The sequence below is a fragment of the Lipotes vexillifer genome, unplaced genomic scaffold (assembly GCF_000442215.2).
Source record: "Lipotes vexillifer unplaced genomic scaffold, Lipotes_vexillifer_v1.1 scaffold957, whole genome shotgun sequence".
Lineage (NCBI taxonomy): Eukaryota > Metazoa > Chordata > Mammalia > Artiodactyla > Lipotidae > Lipotes > Lipotes vexillifer.
Genome location: NW_006791360.1, coordinates 400,565 through 416,548, shown reverse-complemented (window position 1 = coordinate 416,548; position 15,984 = coordinate 400,565). Strand labels below are relative to the sequence as shown.

The window sequence follows — 15,984 nt, the reverse complement described above, 5'->3', positions numbered from 1 at the left end:
GGCTCCCCCGCCTGCTCCAACATCCCTTTACCTCAAATCCCAGGCCAAGACCTCGTGGCACATCTCCCTCCGTGGCTGGCTCTGCCCTCTGCCTGGGCCCCCCTCACTGGCGCCGCCCTCCCGCCACTCCGGCGCGGCCACCCCTCAACCAAGCCCGGGCGCAGTGCTCCTCCTGGAAACCGCCCCCGGAGCCTGAAGCTCTCCCCACGGGCCCTCCCTGAGCTGCCCGGCATCACGCCCCCGGCGCCCAGAGCCTCTCTCCCACTGATTCCTAGTACAGCGTCCTTGGGGGCAGGGGCAGTGCCCAATTCGTAGGGCCTCGCGGAGTGTGCCAGGGAATGCTGTCTGCCCGCACTGCCTCTTCACTCTCCCCGGCCTGTGGAAACATTCCCTCTAGGAGGCACGGCCGCCCTGCGCCCCAGCCTCCAGAAGCCACCCCTTCGTTCCCCGCCTCTCCTGCTCCCCAGACCTCCTTCCACTGAGCCGCCTTGCCTGCGTCTATGAAGTGCCGCCAGGTGGCAGGTGGCAGCCAGAGTGCTTTGCAGCCACGATTCCGCTGATTCATCATAGCCACCTCGTGGAAAAGGCTCTGTTTAGCCCCTGAGGTCCCCGAGGTTCCATGGTTGTCCACGCCACGCATCGCCACCTGCAAGTGCCCACGAGCTCCCGCTCAGCCACACGGCCACGCGGCCTCTTCTCCCTTCAAATCTAGGAGCTGGGAGTTGTACTGTCACATTTCCCCTGCGGGGGGGGGCTGGGGGCTACAGGCTGGGCTTCATTTTCCTTATCTCGGGGTCACCCTGGAGCCCTGGCACAGCTTTCCGCACAGAAATGCTTCTGGTGTCTGCTGTCTGCATTCCCCAACTCCCCTGGGAATTGGCTGGGATTCTGCTTGGGTGGCGGGTAGGCTGAAGTGCTGTGAGCCACACAGAGAAGTGGGGTGCTGGCCCTCACAAGGGAGATACCATGTGAACATTCCCACTGGACACACAAGGGCACCAGTCCAGAGGAGGAGTGGGTGACCATAAGGGGGTCCTTCCCTGTCAGCCACACTCCCAAACACTGAGCCCCCTGTAGCTCCCAGGGCCCAGCTCCCTGACCATACCTGCCTTCAGGCTGGGGATGCCACACCCCATCCCCAGAACCCCCTGATGGCGTCAAGGCAGAGGTTCTCATACTGTCTTTCTCCCGAGTGGAGACAACCGGAGCACAGCTTCACAGGCTGTCCCTCAGCGCTGTCCCAGCCCAGAGCTGCTGCCTCATGGAACCTATGGCTTCACACCAGCCCAGCAGGTAAGTGGCCCAGGAGAAGGGCAGGGGTGGTGACAGACAGCCAAGGGAAGGCCTGGATGCCGGCCAGGCCAGGCCTCCCTTTGTGTCAGCAACCCCCTGCCTATGAGATGGATGCTTCTTGCCAGGGCTGAATGGTTAAACTCCAGCCCCCCGCATCCTACCTGACCCACTCTCTCAACTGCTTTACCCTGCAATAGCAGAAAGAGGGACTCAGGAGACAAATGGACACCCCAAACTCATGTGTAGGCAGAGGCCAGGTCGATAAATGAGAGAAGGGGACAGGGACAGACAATAGGGAGCAGTGGGGCCTGTGGTAAACAGGAGGCCACTGGTACCTTCCACCACCTGACCGCCATGACAGAAGCATATCTGCAACGGGGCTTCCAGACAGTCAAAATTTTTAAAGGGTAGCCAGAAATCTGAATTTTTATGTGAAACTGATTTTTTACATGTTGGCTACCAATTAAAAAGTTTTACACGTTATATAAGCCAAATAAATCATCTCCCTGAGGTGGGGGGGGGCAGCCCATAAGGGCACCTGCTGCTACCCTGCCACCTCGAGCATGCCAGCACTGAGTGGTGTGGCCACTCCAAGGGCGACGACCCTTGGCACTGCCTTGGCCTGGCCTAGCTTCGGCCGCAAAGAGGTGTGAGGTTGAAGGAAGTGGCAGTGACACTGCGGAGCAGCTGCAGGGCTTACTCAGCCTGGAAACTTTCCGGTCTAGCCGTCTTTAGCTGGGGGAGAGCACACAGCCACCCCAGGAGCACGGCAGAGCCCTCAGAGGAAGAGGGCAGAAAGGCACATTCAAAAATGACCGCTGCTTTGATTTGTTTCCATCGTTTGTATTCAAAAGGTTAAACATCATAAATGAAAAATGTGAAAAATTTTATGTTCGACCCAAAATGAGAAAGAAACAGGATCTAGGCCCTTCCCTGAGGTGAGGAGAGGCGACCCAATCCCCATTCTGAACGAGTAAGCAGACTGCAGAGAGAAGGACTGGGGCAAAACAAAAGGGAAACTTCCTGAACACGAGGCGGGCAAGGCAATGCGCAGCCGGGAGGTGTGGGGTTTTCCTCAGCAAAGGGAAAGTCCAGGGAAGCAGGACCAGGGTAGGAGGGTCCAGCCGCCTGGCTGTGGAGGCTTGAACCAGGCTGGAGGTGGGGAGGGATGTCTTCTCAGGGACCCTGCCAAACTCCGGAAGGGCAGGAGGCCACTATTCACATCTCTCTCCCCTAACCCTAAAGAGTGGCTGCATCTTTCCTGCCCTCCTACCCAGCCTGGCCAGGCCAGACAGAGAGCCCTGGATGCAGAGGGGGCAAAGGGCAGAGTGGGCAGACCTACTCCGTTCCCAAGGGGCAGGAGCCATCTAGAAGCCGCCACTGGCCAGGGGACCGGCCGCCCACCTCTCTTTTTTCTATATACAGCACTTTTATAAGAAGTCATGAATCAAAGCATTTGCCCCTCTGCTGGGAATGTGACGTCAGGCAAATCACTCAACCCGGGTGTGCGCCTCCGTTTCCTCATCTGTTACCTACGTCCTCACCTCACAGCGTTTTTCTAAGGACAGAATGAGCCAATACACGCAAGCGCTTAGAACAGTGCCCGGCACAGAAAGTGTTATCACTGTCATCATCATTGTCATCCTCATCATCCTCATAAGTATGTCGCGGGAACTCTCTCCAACGTCCCCTCCACCAAATTGCACAGAAGGGTTCCTGGGGCCACACGAGGCTGCTTTCCAGGCTGCCCCAGAGCACTCAGGACAGGGGCAGGAGGGGAAGGAAGCGGCTGCTTTTGAATCACCACCTTCAGCCTGCGAGGCGCACAGCGCAGCCTCCTCTATAGGGAGACCTCAGCCACCCAGCGGGATGAAGGATCACTGCTCCTGCCGCTGGGCCACCCCAGGGTTCAGCAAGGAAGCACATTCTATTCCGGACGATCTGAGGAATGATCACCACCCACAGTCCGTGCTGGCTTGTTTCGGGGGTGCAGAGAAAGGAGAAACTGGAGCTACATCCCAGGGGGGGGGGGGGGCGGGTGGAAACGAGCCCAAGTAGGGTAAAGCTGGAGGCAGAGATGTCAGGAGCGGATCCAGCGGACCCAGTTTTGAATCCTGGTTGTGCCACTTACTAGCTGTGTGACCTCGGACAAATTACGTATAAACCTCTCCGTGCAAAACTATCCTTGGTGAATGGGTAGCAGCAACCAGCTGGAGGTGGAATCAGGCCCAGTGCTGTGGCCGGGGCCGATCATTAGAATGCCTGTTTATCATGTCCTGACCACATGCTACACTTTCCTGACCAGCACCTCAGACTAGGTGAGGTCACTGCTCTAGTTCCCAAGACACCCAGCTGTCCGTCTTGACAGCACTTTGCATGCTGCACTCAGTTGCCTAATTGTTTATGATGTAATGTGTCTTCCCCACCAGACTGTCAGCTCCAGGAAGGCAGGGCCCATCCTCCGTTTTATTCTCCACTGTATCTCTGGAGCCCAGCGCATGCCTGACACCAAGATGCTCAATAAATATCCTGATCTACATCAGCTCTAATCCTCACAGCTACTCTGAACCCTGTCCTAACACAAAGGAAAAAAGATTAACACTTGAGTTTGCTCTGGTCATTGGGAAAGCCTGACTTAAGACTCTGACCTGGCTTGGAACAGTGACAGTAACAACCCCACAGCTCCTGCTGTGGTTCCTGCAGAAGGTCACGGTGTAGGTCTGGGGTGCATGCCTCTTGCTCAGACAAGCTCTTTATTGGCTCTTTTCAGGAGTAAAAGGGTAGGCTCCCAGCCTTGTCTCCATGTCTTTACTCCTCTATAGTCAAAAGTAATGGAAATTGGGAGTTTTCAGAAGTTCTGGGGGAAAGTGCCCAGAAAAATTGGTCCCTGGAAAATGGCAGTCAACTAGGCTTGAGGAGACAGAGAGCCGGGGAGAAAGTCTCCAAGGGTGTGAGCAGGCAAGGGAAGGGTGTCTGACGCTCAGTTTTAACTTCTGTCCCGTTCTAAGCTACGGGCAGCCGCCTTTCTCAGAGGCCCTTGGTGACAGCCTGTTAACGTACAACAGCCGTGGCTCAGCGGGGCTTACGGAATGAGGAAGCCACGCCCATGGTACCCACGCAAAGTGTGGCAGCTGACCCTGGAGCTTAGATGGCCTGCTGGCATGGTCCCCACCCTGCAATCCCCAGAAACACTGCAGATGGGGACGGTTTCCATCAACGACTGCGTAATCTTCAAAGAAAAATAAATGATACACTCAGAAAACTTGCACAGGGAGAAAATCTTTGGGGAAGAATGAAGATCTGTTGGGGCGAGCACCTCTCCATTTCCACATATGTGGGATGAGGGCCTGACCCCGCATGACCGGGCTAGAGGAGAAAGGGGGGTGGGGATGCCTGAGACATGTGTCACAGCAGCACTGTCCCTATTACAGACACTGCTAAGGAGGCCCATGGCAGATGGGGACTTGCCCAAGGTCACACAGAGAACAGGTAGGGGGCAGAGACTCAGCAGGGGGGCCCTCTGGCCTGCAGCCTTGGCCCCTTCCCACTCTCCTGTGGGTCTTCTGAGGAAGGGAAGGAGGACTGAGGTTCCGAGGTCCCTCTGGCTGCCAACTGCCGGTGGTGCCAGACAGACCCTGCCTGGGGCCCTCTCCTTCCTCCTTCCACACAGAGGCTCTCCCAGCCTCCACCCAGCTTTCCTATCCACACACACCAGCCCTAAGGAGAAAACAGCCCCTGTTGAGTGCCTTATTAGAGTGGTTATTTGGTGGAAGTGCTAAGTGACCTGCTCCCACTCCCCCTTTCCATCCCTCCAGCCATCCCCAGTTTGAGCCCAGAAGTAAAACAAAGGCTTTGTTTCTTTATTTTGATTTCCTGCTTAAAATCTCAAACATGCAGGAAACACCCACCCAGCCCCAGATAAGTGGACTGGGGCCACTGCGGGCAGGCAGGGCCGGGGGTCACTGAGTGGGGTGGCCCGTAAGGTTCTGATGCCGGATGACCTTAGCTCCCAGGAGCGCCAGCAGGGCACCGGGGCCTGACTTCCTTTGCAGGAAGAGAATGGGTGTGCGGAGCGTATGGGGAGTGCTAGGCCTTTCTGACTCTGTCGCCCAGGGAATCAGCCTGAGGAATGTGGGTGTGGAGGGACCACTGAGAAGACATATCTCCTACAAGTTAGTATTTAATATATGCCCCCAAGGCTTTGGGACCGTGGCTCCACCCTTTTCCATCATCTCCAGTTACAATAAAGCAGGCATTGAAAGAAGAACATGATAGATGCTATTTTTGGGCTGCTGAGCCTCCTTGTGAGAGAATGGTACTCGCCAAGAAAGATGCATTTGCCTCCGCCTCTTCCTGGGGACCTCCATTCCCAGTGGATTTAAAATATAAAGGGTGAATTTGGCAGTCATCTAAAAGGGGGACTTTTCAAGAAGGTGTGTTAAAGTTCTAAAGGCTAAAAAGAAAAAGAAGAAAAAAAAACTGGAACTGAGTTAAAATGAATTTTGCTCTTGAAGTGAATATATAATATGCTTTGGGGAGGCAAGAACCTGTCCCCAGGCCCCCCCAGAAATGGTCAGCCCTAAGCGGAGAGTGGGCCTCCCCAACTCCAGCACACTTTCAGCGGTCTCCACACAGCACCACATGCCTACAAATATTTTTACTTTTAATCTGGGTAGTTAGGATCCTAGGGACGGCCTAACACACAGTATGTATAGCAGATTCTTTTTAAACCAAAACTTTTCTTTAAAAAGTAGGCCGTCAACATAACATGTGTGTGTATTTTTGCACAAACAAATAGGAATTGACTTTAGAATATGCTTAATTGCCTTCATTGGTGCCGTCTCTGACCGCTTCTTCTGCAAGACAAACCCCAACAAAGCAGGTCCTTCTGAGGTCTTTGGGGTCCCAGCCTTTGCTGGCTTTTGCAGCATCTCCATGGAGTCAGGGGAAAGGACGCAGGCAGTGTTATCCTTTGTTGGCAACTCAGGAACGGAAAACATTTCAACTCATTCTCACCACTTAGTAAAGAGAACTCGGGGACCGCCTCAGATCTCCGTGTTCTATTTCGAAACTCGTTCAAATCTCTGTCCCCAGTTTGAACTCCTTGACTCCTTGAAAATGGAATCCACCTGGGTATGCAAGGCTTTTCCAGAAGGTTTTTCACCTTTTCTGCGCAGCTTTAAAAGTGGTGCTTTGCTAACTGTCCTAAGTCAAGCCCAAGCTACCTGCAAATGGGTCATGTCAGGCTCCAGCTCGGGAGTGGAGTCAGGCGGGGGGCGTGGCGGGAAGCAGGAGGCTGCAAACAGTTGGGGGAGAAGCCTTCTGCTGTCTCCTGTCGTCAAGGAGAGCTTCCCCCTCTGCAGCTGGAGAGCTTGGCAGAGGGGAGGACCTGGGACCACACACCTGGGACACCATCTTTCTGTGAGAGCCAAGGAAAGGGAGAACTGGCAAGGCCATGTTAGGGGTTACAAAGGTACTACATTGCACTCTGGTCTTCCTTCCTGTAAAGCAGTCCTGCACTTTAGACCAGAAATGTATTTTGCTCAAGATTGTTGATGATGAGTGGCTTAACAAATTGGTGTCATCTAATGATAAAAAGAAAATCATGGGGTTTTCTTCTCTCTTTTCCAAATATATATATTTACCATTTAAATTACAGTTCGCTTTGGGCAGCTCTGACTAAATGATGCTCCACAGCCTGGCCTGAAGCCACAGTGGTCAAGGAAAGTATGTATTCGGATAGAGGAACTTTTTGAAAAAGGTTAAATCCCAAGATGCACACTCATTCCTTCCTGGGGTGAGTTCAGGCAGCAAAAGGATCTATCGACAACCTTGATGGAGACCCAGGTGGCATTTTCAGTGAATTCGCTGGGGACGTGGAGGTAAAAGAGCCAAGACATGGAAACTCGGGAGCGAGGTTCTAAAAGCCAGCTGGAGGCTGAGGGCAGGCCCAGCCAGCCAGGTCTCCTGACCAGGGATGCGCTGAAGCCCTGCCAAAGGGATCAGGTGCAGACAAAACGGTCACATCTGCTCATTTGGGGTAACGGGTACATGGTGCTTGTTATATATTATCCTTCATCTTTTTATATTTTTGAAAATTAAAAAATATACCAAGTGCACAAATGATGGAGGGGTTCCTGGTTGACAGTGAGATTAATGAGAGTCGGGGAAAACCACTTCCATCTAGGCTCCCTCTGCCTTTCTTGCCAACCAGCCACACCTGCACCTCCGTGGCTTCTGCTGCTTCACAGCATCGCTGTGCATGAACTGCTCTGTCCCCTCTCCTCATGAGGCCTTCGCTCCACTGCAGCACTGATTATATATGGCCAGAACCCTGTGGGCCATGTCCCATGAGCACCAGAAGAGAAGGGGCGTGTCATCAAATGACCAAAGTCATCAGTCCTGGGAGCAGCACCGAGTAACAGAGCATGTGCTCCAGGACCAGACAGACCTTGGTGAGACTCCTTCCAGGCTCTGCTCCTCTCAGGCCATGGCCGTGGGGATGCCTACTTAACCACCCTGAGCCCCCATTTCCACATCTGTAAAAGGCTAACAGCAAAACTGTTGTGAGGCTTAGAGATGGCCAATGCGGAGCAACTACCCCAGCCCAGCCCACAAGTCTTCACTGAAGGAAGGGAAGGAAGAGACGGGAAGGAGGGAGCGGAGAGAGGGTAGACCTCCAGAGAGGCCGTCTTTAAGCCATGCCATCTGAGGAGCAGTTGGAGAAAGCAAGCTGCTTGTGCTGGAGAAAAGCACGATTGTCAAGGTTCACATGGCACAGATCCAGCGGGACAGGTTAAAGGGAGAAAGAAAAGAACTTTGCCAGGATAAGTGAATCCCCAAATGGGGTAAACTGATTTAAGGGGCGTCAAGCTCCCTGCCTCTGAAAGCGTCCAGCTAAGACCCGCCCCTCACAGGCTGCACCGGAGGGACCCCCTGTTGAAAGTTTCCCAGCCTCTACTCAAGGGGTCACTTTCCCATTTGGGCTGTATTTGTCTACTACTGAACTATTACTGGTTTAATCTTTACCTTAAAATCACCATACTTTTTAACTTAAAATTCTTACTTAGCCTTAATCTGAGTAGAAGAGCCAGTAAAGAAAAAAAAAGGGTTTGATGTCATACCTGTATTTTTATAGTACACATAAATAAGTGTGTATATATACACACATATATATATAACTATTAAAATGTGTTCCACCTAAAACCAGCTACCTCATCACTATGAGAAATGTGCTCTCCTGGGTCTGAATTAAGACTAAATATGCTCCAGGGGCCCCTTCTGTGTCTATGATTCTGTTATCTGAAGGCTGCCTGAATACTGATAATGCTCTTAATTCTTACAGCCCTTTCTGGTCTCCCAAGCATGTTCTCATCTGTGTGTTTCATCTAATCCCCATGACAACCCTGAGGGCGGGGCAGAGAAGTCACAGACAGCCTGGGCCCCTGCAGCACAGGACTCTCCCAAGGCCCTATCAACGGTCAAACAGGACCTGAATCACAGCGCTGAACTCTCCATACCCCCTCCCTCCTTCTACTGCCACACACTGCACAGCCAAATTCCTTCCTGGTACTGTCCAAAATCTCATTAGCAACACAACCCAGATCCAAATCACGATGTTTTATCCATTTAGGTGGCCAGATGCCAGGCTCTGTAGATGAAAATATGCCTCTCTGAGACCCAGAATGTCATTTCACAACCAATGATGACCCATACTGTCATTTGGCCATCTGGCCATCAACAGGTTCCACCGAGTAAAGCTATCAAAAATACTAAAGGAGGGCTTCCCTGGTGGCGCAGTGGTTAAGAATCCACCTGCCAATGCAGGGTACACGGGTTCGAGCCCTGGCCCGGGAAGATCCCACATGCCGCAGGGCAACTAAGCCTGTGTGCCACAACTACTGAGCCTGCGCTCTAGAGCCCATGAGCCACAAGTACTGAAGCCCACACGCGTAGAGCCCATGCTCCGCAACAAGAGAAGCCACCACAATGAGAGGCCCGCACACCGCAACGAAGAGAAGCCCCCGCTCGCCACAACTAGAGAAAGCCCGCGCACAGCAATGAAGACCCAACGCAGCCAAAAATAAATAAATGTAATTAATTAATTAATTTAAAAAATACTAAAGGACAATGATAGGGACATTAAAAAGCTAAATACACACTCCTACTTCATGACCCCTACAAGGGGGATGGCTGCAGAAAGCTGCCATGGTGGCAGGGCTCAGGGGAAGGCCAGGGGAATCTCAGAACAGGCGGGACCAGCCTCATTATGTGCAGCAGGAACACTACCTAGAAGACTGGAGATGGGCACCAAGGGATGCAGTATGGCTGTCACGTCGGCCTCAACAATGTCCTCTGCTGTCTGAAGCAGGAGGTGGCAGCACTGCCCTCTCAGTCAGAGTTTCACAAGACAGACCCACTAGCTGATTGCATGGATTTCCACCCACAAACTGAGAACTGACACCCGTCCCGCTCTACTACCACTCTTGACACCGGCTCTACCACAACAGCCTGCTGGCCTGGCTGGGAGGGCATAGCCCCAGAGTAAGTCCTCAGTGAACAGTAGTGAAGCAAGGGATCTGGATCCAGGGTTCATTTTCAGAGATCCACAAATCTCCCAAACTGAATGCCCAACTTCATACATCCAAGGAACTTTTCTTTGGGCTTCTCACTGGCATGTTAAAGAGGCAGTGGCCCAAGAAGGTAAAAATCATTGCTCTGAACACTCAGCCCTCTTGGCTGCCTGTCCCATGCAAGAACCTGCTGGAAGTGGCACTAATATCCCATCCCTGTGTCCAGAGACTTCACAAAAGCTGAGAACATCTTTGGGAGATCTAAGCTCTCCTTAATCCACTATTACTTGGGTTACATTATGTGCAGCCAAAAGCACCCGCGCTGATCCAGTACCACAGGGCCCAGTGGCATCACCCAAGACTGTGAGGGGTGGCAAGGCCTCAGAGTCCACCCACAAAATTCCTCTCAAAGCTCGACCTCTCTGCTCAGCCTCTAGACCATGCATAGCGGCCAGATGCCCAGGGCACAGGGAGCTCACCCAGTTCCTTCCTTTGTCCCATCCCCAGACAAAGGTAACTACCTCCTAGCCAGCCAGATACCTGCCCCTGGCCAGGTAAGTACAGAGCCTCTGGAACTCAATGCACACTCTTTGGACACTTGAGAACATCCCAGCTTTGCACAAGAACGTGTTCCCAATTAGTTCACATGTGTATGGTTTGTGCAAACTACATGATGCTCATGAGCAGGTATGTTTTCAATCGCTTGCAGGGAGGCACACTCCATATGGGGGCACTTCATTGGTAGACAATGATGACACCAGATGTGAAATATAAAATGGAGGTCACATTTCCCCAAGAAGTCACTTGCAGCAGGCGGGTCACCATGTGAATCAGGCTGATGTTAGGACCAGGCACCCCAGAAGCTAGTTCAGTCCATCAGAGCCCAGAAGTACTCCCTGGTTCCAGGTGATCACTCAAGCTCAGGAACCAACCCCAGGGATAATGGACTTGCCTCTCTGTAAGCAGCTCAGATCAACTGAAAATGTGAAATACCTGTGGTTAGAGCTAATAAAAGTTATACCTGTCACAAAGATGTCTTAGGTAGGTGAAAACATAAGTAGTGGCAAATACAAACAGAGATGGCAGCCCTGGAAGACTGTCACTGCCGCACCAGGGGTCAGCAGAGGGTCACACTGCCCCCCCATAAGGAAATGTTGAGGCGGGGGGCAGTTTCTATTAGAGCACCCAGCTTATGCAACCTCCACCCGCACCCCCAAAGAGGCTGGCAGACTGTGCCTCGAAAACCCCAGAGCATTAAAGTTCCAACCTTCCTGACCTAGCAGAGAAAGGACAAACTACACCTTAAACCACAGACAGAAAAGCTAATTGGCTGCTGGGAGTGAGAACAGACTGGGGGTCAAAACCATGAATGTTTTCATGGAACATTTTCAGCCCCAGTCAGCAGGGACATGTGATTTACAGGAAATTAGGAGACTTACAAAAATGTTAGCCAGCTCAAGTTTCTTTCCTGGGAAGAAAAGTAGGAGAAACTCTAAGAACTGTCTTGGTGAAAGTGCTTTGTTCACTGCAAAGCCCCTGACACGTGTCAGTTATTAATACCAGCAGCTCGCCACCCCACACTTCACCCAACCAGTGAAAGGCAATAGAGCCAAAGCCTAACACAAGCTGCACCTGGAGCCTTCAGGCCAGGTCAGCCAGACCCTCACAAGAGGGGCCTGAGGAGCTGCAGGGTCTACATCATGGACCCTAGATATGATCTTGCGCAAGTTACTCTTTCTAGCCCCTGTTCCCCATCTGCATATGGGGGTAATAATAAAACCCTTCTGCAGGAGTCTTGTCAAATGATGAGCAAGCATATCCACGTCAAGTGCCTGGTCTGTGTCAGCCCTGCTGGCAGCTATTATTACAATGGAGCTTCAGGGTTCTGTACAATCCCTGCTGCCGGGGAGGCCACTCTTTTGAGGCCACAATTTTGAGCCTTGTCAGTCACCCTCTCTGGTCAGGTCCAGGATAGAGTGTGAGTCCTAAGGGGCAAGAACCATTCAAGCCCAAGGAGGGTTGCTCGGAGTAGGAGCTGGTGGGAGGAGGAGGGGCAATCCCAGAGCTTGGGGATCAGGGCCGGGATGAAGTGGCCCTTCTCCACCTCTCCAGCCTCGGCTCTGGCCCTGGCCAGCACAGACCTCAGTTCCAGCCACAAAGTCTAATTGGTGTCCAGTGCCCACGCTCCCGCCAGGCATCATCTCCCCTAGGAGGCCTTCCCTGCCCTTCCACGCTGTCTGCTCCCACAGCCCCCGTGCTTCCCTCATCCCAGTACCGACCACGCTGGGCTGTCGCTCAGTTTGCACCCCTACCTTCCTCGCGGCGCGGTAACTGGCACTGTGCCCTACACTCGGTGGGCACCCCTGCAGGTTCCGTCAATGAATGAGGCGGGCCCTGGTTGTGACCAGAGCCTCAAGCCCCGGGCGAAGCAAAGGTTTATGAAGCAGCCTGCTTTTTATCTTTCAGATGAATCTGACAACTCCCTCGGCCGATCCCTGCCCTCGTTAACGCCATTTTAAAAGGGGAAAGATTCCCCTCCCTCCGCCTCCATCCACCCGAGTCCCGCCGCCCACCTCCCCGCGCGTTCTCGCCAGGGCAGACAAGGAACCCAAGGGCGGTAACCATGAGAGGGGCTTTCTGCGCGGTGGGTAGGCCCTTCTCACTGGGGTCTCGATCGTCTCCGACTTCTCGATCGCACACCGTCACGCTGGAGCCTGCCTTGGGGGCAAAAGGCCACTCTCCGCCAGCCCCTGAGCGCAGTCCGCCAGTGGCGAGCGCGGCCGGGCCCGGGACGGCCACACCTCCCGCCCGGAACAAAGCGCCCGGCCGGGTGCCCTCCCTTCCCAGCCTGCCCCGACCGCTCACCGCGCGCTCCAGCCCGACCGCTCACCGCCCCCCCCACCCCGGCTCGCCTCCGTCCTCAGGCCGCCTCCTCCATGCCCGCACCGGCGAGAAGGCAGCGCCGCGCCCGCCGGCCCCCGCGGCAGCCGAACTGACGGCTCCCGGCCCGCGGCCTGACGGCCGCTCTGGCCTATCCCCGCCCCGGCGCCTCCTTAAAGCGACCGCGCAGCCCGCGCGCGCCCTGGTCGCCCGGCGCGCCGCACATTCCTTATAATGCAACAGCGGCTGCTAAAAATAGAGCGCCGCCGCCGTGGGCGCAGCGGGGGCCGGGCCCGGCGCCGCGACCCTGACACCCCGCGGGCCCCAGATTCCCAGGACGCGCGGCCCGATGCTCAGGCCATCCGCGCCGAGCGCCCCGGACCCGGCAGGGCGAGCGGACCCGGCCACGGAACCCCGCCGCCGCCGCCGCCGCCGCCGCCGCCGCCTCCCCCGTGGCCCCGCGCACTTACCCAGGTCCGACCCTCTGCGCGGTGGAGCTGGCTTTAAAGTGGACGCCGAATGGGAATTCGCCCGGGCCTCTTTAAGAGCCTCTGCGCTCCAGCATTTAAATCTCCGCTCCCGTCCGGCCAACTTCTGAGCCTGCAGACGCCTCCCCTGACCTAGGCGATCCCAGCCCGCCACCCTAACCGCGTTCCCTTCGAATCCCGGGCCGTGTTTCTTCCTAGATCCAGTCCCCAGCGTTGCTTCCCCCAGGCCCTCTCGGTGCCCGGTTCCTGGGCCTAAAGTTCGTTCAGAGGGAGGCGACGGACGGGGACGGGCGATACTCGCGATCCCTTTCATTGTTTCAGTTCCTCTAACTCCTCTCCATCGGCGTCATTTTTTCCTTATTTTAAAAATTGAGATATAATTCACATACCATAAAATTCCAGCTTTTAAAGTGGACAGTTCAGTGGTTTTTAGTATAGTCACAAAGTGGCAGCCACCACTATTACCTAATTCCAGATCATTTTCATAACACCCCCCTCTTCAAACAAACAAACAAAAACCGCCGAACCCATTTGCAGTCACTCCTCATTCCCTGCTCCTCCCCCAGCCCCTGGAAACCACTAATCCACTTTCTGCCTCTATGGATTTGCCTACTCAGGACATTTCATGAAAGTGGAATCATACATGTGGTCTTTTGTGACCCAGCTTCCTTCACTTCGCATGATGTTTTCAAGGTTCATCCACGTTGCAGCATGTAGAAATACATCACTCCTTGTCGTGACTGAATAGCATACCATTGTGTGGATACACCACATTTTGTTTATCTTTCATCAGCTGACGGACAGATTGTACTTTTGGGCTATTATGAATAAAGCTGCTATGAACATTAGTGTACAAGTCCTTGTATGAACATTTCATTCCTTTTGGTTATATATCAATACCTAGGAGTAGACTTGTGAGTCATATGCTAGCTATGCTTAACATTTTGAGGAACCCCCGAACTGTTTTCCAAAGCAGCTGTGCTATTTTATATTCTAACCGACAATGTATGAGAATTCCATGTCTCCACATCCTCACCAGCACTTGTTATCATCTCTTTTTTTTTTTTTTTTTTTTTGCGGTGCGCGGGCCTCTCACTGTTGCGGCCTCTCCCGTTGCGGAGCACAGGCTCCGGACGCGCAGGCCCAGCGGCCATGGCTCACGGGCCCAGCCGCTCCGCGGCATGTGGGATCTTCCCGGACCGGGGCACAAACCTGTGTCCCCTGCATCGTCAGGCGGACTCTCAACCACTGCGCCACCAGGGAAGCCCTATCATCTCTTTGATTACAGCCATCCGGGGGGGGAGGGGTATCTCACTGTAGTTTAGATTATCAGTGTCATTTTTGAGGATGTTCTTTTTGTAGACGGACCTTGATGATGACTTGGAACCAGCTTTACACATCTGGGGAACTCACTCCCTTATCATTTTGAGAGCTTCACCCACCACCCCAGGTCTCAGGAAACTTTGCTACCCTGAGTCATTCATGCCATGGTGGTTTCAATTGGCACCCCAGGCATCTAAGCAGCCATTTGGTGAGAGCTACTGTGCCCCCTGCAGCCACTCCCACCTGCTGTTTTGAAGGCCCCGTGGACCCCTCGAGTCCCCATGGCTTGGGGGAAGGTTTGGGTGCCATCAAGAGTATCTCATCTCAGTAGGGAGTAAAAGAACTGGTTGAGGAGACAAATGCTCATCTTGACTGGCTGGTCTTGGCCGGGGACCTGCATCTTCCTCCCCCTTCCATTTACCACAGGCCTTGGGGGAGGCAGGCGGGGGTCTGTGTGTCCTGGTTGTCTCTGCACATGAGTCTTTATACCCCTTTCATACACAAAGCTTTAAGAACCTGTTTCCCTTAGAAATGGAACTTAACCAGCTAGTAATCACACACAAGTAGCTGGGATTCTCTAATGGTGAGATTAGACCCTGCAGGTTATGGCTAGGGTCTTAAAACAGGGTGTTCATCCCATTTGGGCTGCCACTTCTGCTCTTTGGGCCCTGAAATAAAGCAGGGCTCAGCTGCTGGCAAATAGGAGCTTTAGAGAACAGGGCCACTGAGCAGAAAAGTGAGGCCTGGGATTGATGGTTCATTCACTCAGTAAATGCTGCCAGAGCACCTACTATGTGCCAGTGCTGTGCAGAGTCCTACCTCCAAGCAAACTCAGAGCACCAGTGGAGGGGTAAGTGGTGTGGAATCAAGAGGCGGGGGGGGGTGGGAGGGAAAAGGGAGCTTAGAGGAGGGGCACGTAACCCAGTGTGGGGAGGGTCAAGTGCCCAGGGCAGGTTTTCTGTGAGAGGTGATGATGGAGCCAGGGTTTGATGGGCAAAGACCAATCAGCTAGGCTGTGAAGGGAGGGAGAAAACCTTATAGGCTGAGGTATGACTGAGCTGAAATCTTTCCCCAAACTCCAGCAGATCCCCATGGCTCATCAGGTGTACATGGGGCATGATAGAAGGTCAAGAACCCAGGCAGGGCTCAGGCCAAATTTCAGGCCCTGAGGTCCAAGGCCAGAGCCGAGGCCAGGAGACAGTTCCTGGAATAGGACAAAGATCGGAGCTGTGACCCAGAGTAGAACTTCCCCGCTCAGCGACAAGAGCAAACATGCCTGATGCGCTGCAGGGTGTCCTGTGCCAGCCTCTCTGCCCAAACCTTGCTGAGTGCCACGCTTCACAGAAGACCCACACTGGTGTCTTGGGGTTCAGTAGGCAAACCTGGGGGGCCTGTGGACTTCAGGGCCAGGAGCCAGCCAGGTCACG

At 53.8% G+C, this 15,984-nt stretch overlaps 1 protein-coding gene across 2 annotated transcripts in view; it reads right to left on the bottom strand.

Moving 5' to 3' along the window:
* MRAS (muscle RAS oncogene homolog) overlaps positions 1–13,656 on the bottom strand; it is a 58,982-nt gene extending 45,326 nt beyond the window's left edge. The window contains exon 1 of one of the 2 annotated variants that reach the window (XM_007464358.1): positions 13,217–13,656. The gene's annotated coding sequence lies outside the window, so the exon portion shown is untranslated. Of the gene's footprint in view, positions 1–12,756; positions 12,922–13,216 lie in introns of those variants that run through there. The other variant, XM_007464357.1, reaches the window with a different exon arrangement.
* Between the last annotated feature and the right edge of the window lie 2,328 nt (positions 13,657–15,984).